Raw genomic sequence first — 10818 nt, 5'->3', positions numbered from 1 at the left:
ATATATATATATATATATATATATATATATATATATATATATATATATATATATATATATATATATATATATATATATATATATGACAAGGAGATTATATCATTGATCATAATAAATAAATGCATGCCAAAAACAAATGTATATTCTAAAGATCGCGACACCTCCTAATTTATGTTAATATCTTTTTTCCAAGTCCAAGTTGATTAATCAAAATCCCATCTCAATTAAAAACCTCAAAGACTTAACAATTTGACTTGAACAAAGAGGATTGATGACATACTACCTCTAGGCTGGGTTGTAATCCACTCTTTTCAATCATGTGGAATCAACACATACAAAAGATATCTTGGTCACAAAATTTATACATCAATCATGAATTTAACAAGACATAGTAATTATTAATTCAAGAATGATAAAGAACACAATTGGATCAAAGAAAAAAAATTGTGTCATGGTAAGAAAACAATTAAGAACAAGCTAAGGTTTCATACTATGGTTGATCATAAATTCAAGAACTACATGTTTAGCCTCGAAACATTTAGGCAAAAACAAAAGAAATGAAGTAAACAATAAACGAATTGAAGAACATAGATAAATTAAACACCTTTAATCCACAAAGAAATCTTGACTCCAAGTCTTCCCAAAATATAGAGATGTCTTCCAAAGAGTGGTTGAAACCATCAAAAGTGTCTTGGATCATTTTCTTGAAATCTTTGGTCGGAAAGTCCCCAAAAGGATTAAAATACGACTTAAATAGAATTTTTGACTATTGACATGCTCTCGACACAGCCATGTCGTCATGTCGATGTAAATGTCAAAGCCTACCACGCTAGGCGACACAACGCGTTGGCACGACGGTGTTCCTATCCTGGCGAAAACCTTTGAAAAAAAAATGAGCGGTAACAAATTTTCACCTTAATTTATCGCAAATCTCTAAAAATATAAATATGCTAGCTGTGGGGTTTGAACCCACGCGCACTTATGTGCAAAAGATCTTAAGTCTTCCCCCTTAACCTCTCGAGCAAACTAGCTGATGCATTAATCTTATTATTTTAAATTATTTGTCGCAATAGTTGAAGTTTCACTTTTCATATTTATTGTTTTAAAGTTATTTATTTTCGTTTTATTCCAATTGCAGCCGCAAATTATATCATAGGCCAAGGCATACTTTGCATTATAGATCTTGGTTTAAAACGGCGTCATTAATGGTATCAACTAATACATCATGTTTAATAACATTTATTTTGTACTATTTTTCATAATATTTGATCTATTTGTTAAATCTAAATTTTAAAGCATATAAACACTAAACTGCAAGTATATCATATTTATTTATATCCACTATGTAGTAGATATATAATATTTCTTCTATGTGCCTGTTTATTAAAAAAAAAAAACTTAAAATCCATAAATATTATACTACAAACATATTATGTTTAATAACATTAATTATGTACTATGTTCATAATATTGTTCTATGTGATCACAAATCTAAACATCAATGTACATAAATACTAAATTGATGGTATATCATATCTATTTCATTCACTTTGTAACAGGTTAGGTTCGTAATATTCTTTCTATATATTCATTAAAAAAAAGCTTACTTTACATATAGAAACATCACATTAAAGTAGTGACTCTTATGTATTTTTAGAATTATTTTTTTTAAAAAAAAAAAGTTAATATGAATCTCCTTTAAAAGATCCTCATTATAATTTTTTTAATGATATTTTTTTTTATAAATTTATTTTATTTCTACCAAAAGAAAAAGAGAAATAAATTTAAATTTAAAAAATTAAAAATAGGGATTTATTGAATACATGTTGCTATGTGCACCATAATCCTTGATATAAATATTGAATCGGAACTAGGGAGGGCAATGTAGCGCGGCGAGGAATGGGGTCCCCGTTCCCGTAGGGATTTTTCGAGGACAGGGAATCCCCGCGAGAAATTTTTTGAATTATGTCAATTTAAAAAAGAAATTTATATTATGAAGAAAAAAAAAACAAAAACTAAACCTTGAATCGTTAAACAAATTCCAAATTCAAAAAATATATATATTAATAAAATTAAAATATCCAAACTCTAAACTTACTACAAATATTCAAAGTTTCAACTTTCAAACAAAAATACATAATCATAAAATGTTCAAACACTTTAAGTTGTTTCAAAGTCCAAAGTCCAAGTATAAGTACGCATAATAATCATCGATTTTCCCCGTCGGGGCGGGTTGAATTGGCATCCCTAATTGCAACGACTTCACTTCTCATATACACCTTTTCGTGACAATATGCTATTTACATTATTTTTTCACCCAAAAAATAAAAAGAAAGAAAGAAAAAAGAACATCAATAGTATGTACAAGGAATATGCTTACAGTCAAATTACCTTAAAAAATTACTCCGTGGTTGGGTAAGGACCCAATACAATTTTTCAATTTTTTTTCCATTTTTTCCAAGCACCTTGTGCTTAGATAGCATGTAGAGACTCTTCCATATGGGAGGTCATGAGATAGAGCTTTAGTGGAGGCGATAATGACTCTTTGTGCTTCAACAGATTAAGAAAGTATAGGTGAGCAGATATTACAATGTAATAGGGTCAATTCTATACTATATATATATATATATATATACATGAAATTGTATCGTGGATCTTGAATGCACAAGATAAGCCTAAAGTTCCTACTTATTTTACCAAGATTATTTATCTGGATTAGTTACGGAGCAGGTACAGATAAATAAATTAAATAAATAAAGCAAATAAGTAAATAATTGCACTAGCCTCTTCATTCTTCTCTAGACTTCTCTAGACAATGATAACGGCGAAGAGAAAGTCCGTCACTACTAGGGATGAGAGAAACGGCGAGGAGAAACTTCGACGGGACCAAAGGCTCAAAGGTAACGTCTTCTTCTCTTTTATTTTTCTTTTATTTTTCTTAAAATAAATCTCAGATCTATCATATCCGCCTTCAGATCTATCTTCTCCACCACTCTTTTGAGATTTTTTTCTCTCTTAAAGGAGATTTTTCTGAAATTTCAAGATTTTTATATAAGGATCGGTGAGGAGAATGTTCGTTGCAGCTTGGGATTACAGCAACGGCGAGGAGAAACTCCAACGGGATCCAAGGCTCAAAGGTAACGTCTTCTTTTATTTTATTTTGCTTTTAAAAAAAATAAATAAATCTCTGATCTGTTTTCTTCACCTTCAAATCTATCTCCTCCACCACTCATTTGAGATTGTTTTTCTCTCTTAAAGGAGATTTTTCTGAAATTTCAAGATTTCTATATAAAGATCGGCGAGGAGAAAGTCCGTTGCGGCTGGGGATGACAGCAACAACGAGGAGAAACTCCGACGGGGTCAAAGGCTCAAAGGTAACGTCTTCTTTTCTTTTATTTTACTTTTTTTAATAAATAAATACATAAATCTCAGATCTATCTTCTTCGCCTTCAGATCTATCTTCTCCACCACTCATTTGAGATTTTTTTTCTCTCTTAAAAGGAGATTTTTCTGAAATTTCAAGATTTCTATATAAGGGTCGGTGAGGAGAAAGTCTGTTGCGGCTGGGGATGACGTCAACGAGGAAAAATTAAACTCTGACGGGATCAAAGGCTTAAAGGCTCAAAATGTAATACCTTCTTTTCTTTTATTTTGATTTTTTTAATAAATAAATGAATAAATCTCAGATATATCTTCTCCACCACTCATTGGAAATTTTTTCTCTCTTAAAGGAGAATTTTCTGAAATTTCAAAATTTCTATATAAGGATTCAAATCTATGAAGAAATACAGTAGGGAGGGGGAATAATATTCGGGCTAGGTAATTTCTTCTTTTAAAAAAAAAAATTTGTTTTTGTTTTTCTCTGACAGTGGTTTCTATGAATCTATTCCGTGAAGTTATTAAAGCTGAAACTTTGAAAGCTCTTGTTCTGCATTTCTTGGGATAAACTAAAAATGCCTAAAATTGCAGGATATTTTTACCAATTGAACTGAGTTGCCTTAAATATTTTGCAATTTCATGGTACAATATTATTGAATATTATATCTTTTCCTTTTTTTCCCATTTTTGTTGCAAGATTGAGCTTAATGTTTCTGCTTTGCTTGATTTTTTGGTTTGGTTTCAATTTGCTATCTTATGGGTATTTATGATACATGGCTAACACTATGCTTTGGTGGCACAGTTTTTAAAAGTAAATGTTTGTGCTTTTGTTCATCCCATTTTGTGGGTATTTAACTTCTCTCTTATTTGTTTGTGTAAAGATGGAGACTTTCATTTCTTTTTGTGTTATTTTCATGATTCATTCACATTTCATCCTTTTTGTGCCTTTCATAAATGCTCTGAGTTCTTTTTTTTTTTTTTTTTTTACAAAATTGTGTGTTTTTGCCTAGGCATGAATTTGATTCTCTATGTTTAGCAAAGATAGTGAAGGGGTGATAAATTCAGCTTATAAGTGATTTGATTGATCAACCAATTAACAAATTAAGTTTATTTGGGCATTGTGTTTGAAATGGAAGCATGACATATCATGGTTTGAATCAAGCACATTTAGTGAATCATGTGTTCTTGTTCTAAATGTTTCTCTCTCTGTGAGGCAAAGAGTTAGAAGCTAAAATGGAAGTTGGTTGCAATGTTCGGTGTTGGGATGATTTAATATCGGATGCTCTTGGGTTGATATTCAAGAATCTATCACTTCAGGATGTGCTTATTGTCATTCCAAGGGTTTGCAAGTCCTGGCAAAAGAATTGTGCTGAGTTTGCAAGTCCTAGCAAAAGAGCTGTGATGGTGTCTCTAGCTAGTAAAGAAACGTTTGAATTAAAAGCAGACAAGTGAGTATACTAATGTCTTCATGTCCTTTTGGTTTTTTAACAAAGTATTATTACTGAAGACTATCATAATTGATTAATTCTAGAGAACTAATCAATTATGATGGTCTTCAGTAATAATAATTTGTTTAAAAAAAAACAAAAGAACATGAAGACATAAGTATACTCACTTGTCTGCAATTATTCAAAAGTTTCTTTACTAGAGACACCAACCCAGCTCTTTTGCCACGACATGCAAACCTCACAGCTCTTTTGCCACGACTTGCAAACCCCTGGGATGACAACTATAAGCACATCTTAAAGCGGCAGATTCTTGAATATCAACCCAAGAACATCCGATATTAACTCATCCCAGCACCAAACATTGCAACCATCCTCCATTTTTTATTTAGAACAAGAACACATGATTCACTAAATGTGCTTGATTCAAACCATGATAATCATGCTTCCATTTCAAACACAATGCCCAAATAAACCTAATTTGCTAACTGGTTGATCAATCAAGTCACTTGTAGTTTGAGTTTATCACCCCCTATATTTGCTAAACATAGAGAATCAAATTCATGCCCGACCAAAAACACACAATTTTTTGGAAAAATAACTCAAAGTATCTATGGGGGGCACAAGAAGGATGAAATGTGAATGAATCATGAAAATAGCTAAAAAAAAAAAAAAGACATGAAAGTCTCAATCTTTACACAAGCAAATAAGAGAGAAGTTAAATCAACCTACAAAATAGGAAGAACAAAATTAAGCACAAACATTTATTTAAACAAACTACGCCATCAAAGTATAGTGTTAGCCATGGATAAACAATACCCATAAGAGAGCAAACCGAAACCAAGCCCAAAATCAAGAAAAACAGAAACATTAAGCTCAACCATGCAACAAAATGGGGAAAAGGCAAATATATAGTATTCAGTAATAATGTACCAAGAAACTGCAAAATCTTTAAGGCAACTCAGTTCGATTGGTCAAAATATCATGCAATTTTAAACATTTTTAGTTCATCCTAAGAAATGTAGATCATGTGCTATCAAAGTTTCAACTTTGATAACTGCATAGAGTAGATTCTTACAAGTGTAATGTGCCTCGTAACAATAGAAATGATTCGTGGATGTTTTTCATTACGAACCAGGTTACACATGTAATGCATACTTGACATTGCTAGTTTTTGCGTAGGGTTGAGGTGTCAAAAGATATTTATGTTAAAATGGAAAGTCAGTGACTCCCCAAGTGTCGGTCTCGAACGAGGGACGTGGAGGTGTGTCAAAGGTTCGGGTGTTTACTTGATTGAGTCATGCGAGGGATTTGAGTGTGGTGAATGGTAGATCGTGAGTGAAAGGAGTTCATAAGGTTGGGTTTGAGTGCAAGAAAGTAGTAAAGTAAAAGAGTTTGTAAATAAGTAAAAAGGGGTAGGGATTGGATAGTGTTCATGTATGTTGCATCTTGGTGTGACTAAGGTAATGGATAGATAATGCAAGGATGTTGGCTATTCAAGAGTGTGTTGTCTTAGTCCTTTTCCACCTTTGTGTACTAAGGTTTCTTTGACTAAGGAGTGCCTTCAAGCATCCAAAGCTCTAAGAGGAATTTTATCAAACACTTAAGCTACACACTATCCTACTATTCTTAAGAATTCCATAGGAACTATGATTGTGTCAAGCTTCAAATCCTAACTCTAATCAAAGACATGAAAGAGTCAAGAGCTCAATCTCTCATCTAGATTGGCCAAATCCAAACAAGATCTCATCAAAATAACAATCAATAGACAAGAATAGATAATCCAACAATCTAAGCATTTAGATCCAAAATAGAGATAAGATCATCACACTAGCGTCATACAATCACTCAATCCAAATCCCTAGATTAAACTAGCCACTCATGATATGAAATTCAATACAAAAGCTAATTTAATCCAAGAACAAGATAACAAAATATAATATAAATGAAATAGAGATCACCTAGAGTGAAGTAATCCTTCAATCCCAGCTTGTTGTCTTCTACAATGGAGATTTATCTAAACTAAGAAATGAAAAACTAAGAAAAATGGAGAAAGTTCTCCAAAGGAAAAACTAAGGAAAGGAAAACTAAATTTCTGGGAACCTCCTCTGAAAATCTATCAAAGGGGTTTAAATAGTATCCGAAAAAGCAACCCTAGTCAAAATTCGCGCAATGCAGTCTCCACGCCTGCTCACACGCGTGTGAGTGACACGCGTGTGAGTGTGCGTGGGAGGCTACTGGATTATTTCCACGTACGCTCACACGCGTGTGGCCATCCTGTTGGGTCCTCTAGGGCTCCGATCTTGCCTGGTTCGCTCTTTAAGCTCAAATCTTGCTCCTATTTGCTCCCGGGGCTCCTGTTTTACCTCCTTTAGGCTAAAAGTAGCTTTTGTGTATTGGTTAGTGAATTTCAAACATTTATGAGCATAATTCATCATGTAAGGATGCTATAGACGTGACAAAACACCCTAATATGAGCTTGATTTAAGGGTATCTCGGAGGCTTATCAATACTCGTTGTAGCAGAAATGGCGCGTGGATGCCTCCCATTACACACCCTGTTGCGAGCATAACGCAGTTCGTAACTGCAGAAATGACTTTCTGATGCTTCTCGTTACAAACCCAGTTACGAACGTAATGCTACTCGTAATAGTAGATATGCATCTTCTGAATTTGAGCATTACAAGCCCTATTATGAGTGCAATGTTGCTTGTAATAGTAGAGATTTGGCTTTCATCCAATTTTTGCTCTATTTTGTCCAAATTACCCTTGAATTGACCATATTTTTATTCAAATCATAAAAATATCAAAATTAGTCCTTTAATACAATTTATCACATATTTGAAAATTTTATGCACAAATAAAGCATATCCAATTCCAAATTAGCTTATAAACGTCCATAAAAGTAAAATACAATTTGACACTCATCAGATTTGATTAGGCAATAATCTCAACCATTGCTTCATCTTTCCCTCTTCCCCTTAGAGAAAAGAGAAATAATCTAAACCAGATGGTATCATCAGAGGTCCCATTGATCTTGAAATGATCACAAATAACCAGAAAATTGTCCAAATGAATATTAGGGTCCTCATCTTGCAAACCATCAAATTGCACCATCTGCTAGACTATCTAGATGATGTTAGGCCTATTTTGAAAGTTGTTTGTAGCCATTGCAGGTCGAAAGATGACCTGGTGTAATCGGGCATGCTTCTCTATTGTCCCTCAATAGTCTCAAGCTCGTTCTCGCAAAATTATTTTGCCCTTGCATGACTAGTTAATTCCCCATTTAGCTTCTCTCTATCTCAAGATCAAATGGTACTAGACCTGTAGGATCACGCCATCCCCAGGTCATATATATACCATTTAATACCTATAAAGAAAGAGAATAGACAAGTATCAAGGACTAAAGGAAAAAATATAAAAATAAAAGAAAAATAACTAGATTAATAAAACGAAAGACTTTCTATAATCATGAATCCCTGGTAACAGCGCGAAAAATTTGATACCTAAATTGCAACAAAACAAATCTGATTAGAAATGCACACCTAGCTATCGTTTCTGAATATAAAAGTTAGTTTGAGTAACGAGTATTAATTACATCGCTAGGGGCTACGAGTACTAGCACCAACTTTGATTTAATTATTATCTAGCATATATATATATATATATATATATATATATATATATATATATGACAAGGAGATTATATCATTGATCATAATAAATAAATGCATGCCAACAACAAATGTATATTCCAAAGACCTCGACACCTCATAACTTATGTTAATATCTTTTTTCCAAGTCCAAGTTGATTAATCAAAATCTCATCTCAATTAAAATCCTCAAAGACTGAACAATTTGACTTGAACAAAGAGGATTGATGATATACTACCTCTAGGGTTGCAATCCACTCTTTTCAGTCATGTAAAATCTACACATACAAAGGATATCTTTGTCACAAAATTTATACACCAATCATGAATTTAACAAGACATACAGTAAATATTAATTCAAGAACAATAAAGAACATGATTGGATCAAAGAAAAAAATTGTGTTATGGACATATGGTAAGAAAACAATTAAGAACAAGCTGAGGTCTCATACTATGGTTGATAATAAATTCAAGAACTACATGTTTAACCTCTAAACATTGAGGCAAAAACGAAAGAAATGAAGTAAACAATAAACGAATTGAAGAACATAGATAAATTAAACACCTTTAATCCACAAAGAAATCTTGACTCCAAGTCTTCCCAAAATATAAAGATGCCTTCCAAAGAGAGGTTGAAACCATCAAAAGTGTCTTGGATCATTTTCTTGAAATCTTTGGTCGGAAAGTCCCCAAAAGGATTAAAAATATGACTTGAATAGAATTTTTGACTATTGACATGCTCTCGACACAGCCATGTCGTCATGTTGGCACGACGGTTCTGGCATGGCGAAAACCTTTGGAAAAAAGTGCTAGTTGTGGGGTTCGAACCCACGCGCACTTATGTGCAGAAGATCTTAAGTCTTCCCCCTTAACCTCTCGGGCAAACTAGCTAGTGCATCAATCTTATTATTTTAAATTATTTGTCGCAATAGTTAAAATTTCACTTTTCATATTTATTGTTTTAAAGTTATTTATTTTCCTTTTATTCCAATTGCAGCCCCAAACTATATCATAGGCCAAGGCATACTTTGCATCATAGATTTTCGTTTAAAACGGTGTCATTAATGGTATCAACTATTACATCATGTTTAATAACATTTATTTTGTACTATTTTTCATAATATTTGATCTATTTGATAAATCTAAATTTTAATGCATATAAACACTAAACTGCAGGTATATCATATTTATTTATATCCACTATGTAGTAGGTATATAATATTTCTTCTATGTGCCTGTTTAAAAAAAAAAACTTAAAATCCATAAATATTATACTACAAACATATTTGGTTAAAATATTTGGTTTTACATTTTTACCCTCAATTTTAACACCTATTTAACCTAGATTTAACAGAAGGACCAAAATTGGTACAAAATCAATAGTTAAGGGAACAACTTTGGTAAAATTAAAAGTCGAGGATAAAAATTGGTAAAAGTCAATAGTCGAATGACCATTTCTGGAATTAACTCTTTTATTATTTATTTGAGTTAATACCTCCAATAGTCCTCCTAGTATTAGCGATTTACCAGCTGTGGTCCCTCGACTTTTAAACGACCACGCGTCGTCCTCTATGTTTTTAAAAATAACCACCCATAGTCCTCCTGTTAGAATTGCTGTCAAATGGGCGTTAAGTGTGAGGGCAAACCTGCCATTTCACATATATTAACTATGGTACTCTTCTCCCTGATAGTTTCTCCATCTCTGGCCAAAGCCACCCCAGAGGATGACAATGAAGACTTCAGTTTCCTCGAATTTGAGGACGAGAACGATGGCGCAACGAAGCACACTCACCAATCGGATCCTCACCACTTCGGAAGTGACTACGAACCTGAGGACGACGATGAAGCCTTCGAGAATTACAATGATTTTGAGGTTCCGCGGGGATTCGGTCGCGAGGAGAATGAGTTTGTCGAGAACTGAACTTGAAAACAGAGAGTGAGCTTGCCGAGAACTATGAGGTCAAGGATTTTCCTATTATTTTCTTCTTTGTTGACGGGAACTATGAGGTCGAGAATGAGCTTGCCGAGAACAACCCATGCAAAAAAGAAATGATGATGGTCTACGTCTTATTTTTCTTTTTCATCCACGGTTCGTTTATTTCTGTTGATTGGGATCAAATGTCGACAATTTCATCAAGGGAATTATCAAGAGGAAAGCATGCATGCGTCTTCGCCGCCAGTGTTCCAGAGAAAATGAGCATAATTAAGAAGTTTATGTAGCATATGAACAACACTAACTTGAAACCATGGTAGTTATTCTAGTTGCCTCTATGATATTCTTTAATGGAAAATCTAGACAATTGAATAAACATATAAATTTTAATCTTTACATGCACTATTTGA

The 10818-nt window shown here is 33.1% G+C and overlaps 2 non-coding genes across 2 annotated transcripts; both read right to left on the bottom strand.

The window, feature by feature from the left end:
- Positions 1 to 948: 948 nt before the first annotated feature.
- TRNAL-UAA lies at positions 949 to 1031 on the bottom strand. The gene has a single exon. It is a non-coding gene; the product is annotated as a tRNA-Leu (tRNA).
- Positions 1032 to 9282: 8251 nt separating this feature from the next.
- Positions 9283 to 9365, bottom strand: TRNAL-UAA. The gene has a single exon. It is a non-coding gene; the product is annotated as a tRNA-Leu (tRNA).
- Between the last annotated feature and the right edge of the window lie 1453 nt (positions 9366 to 10818).

This window comes from Ipomoea triloba, chromosome 8, assembly GCF_003576645.1.
Source record: "Ipomoea triloba cultivar NCNSP0323 chromosome 8, ASM357664v1".
Taxonomy (NCBI): Eukaryota; Viridiplantae; Streptophyta; class Magnoliopsida; order Solanales; family Convolvulaceae; genus Ipomoea; species Ipomoea triloba.
Note: the sequence above shows the minus strand (reverse complement) of the source record. Positions and strands in the feature narration are given on the sequence as shown.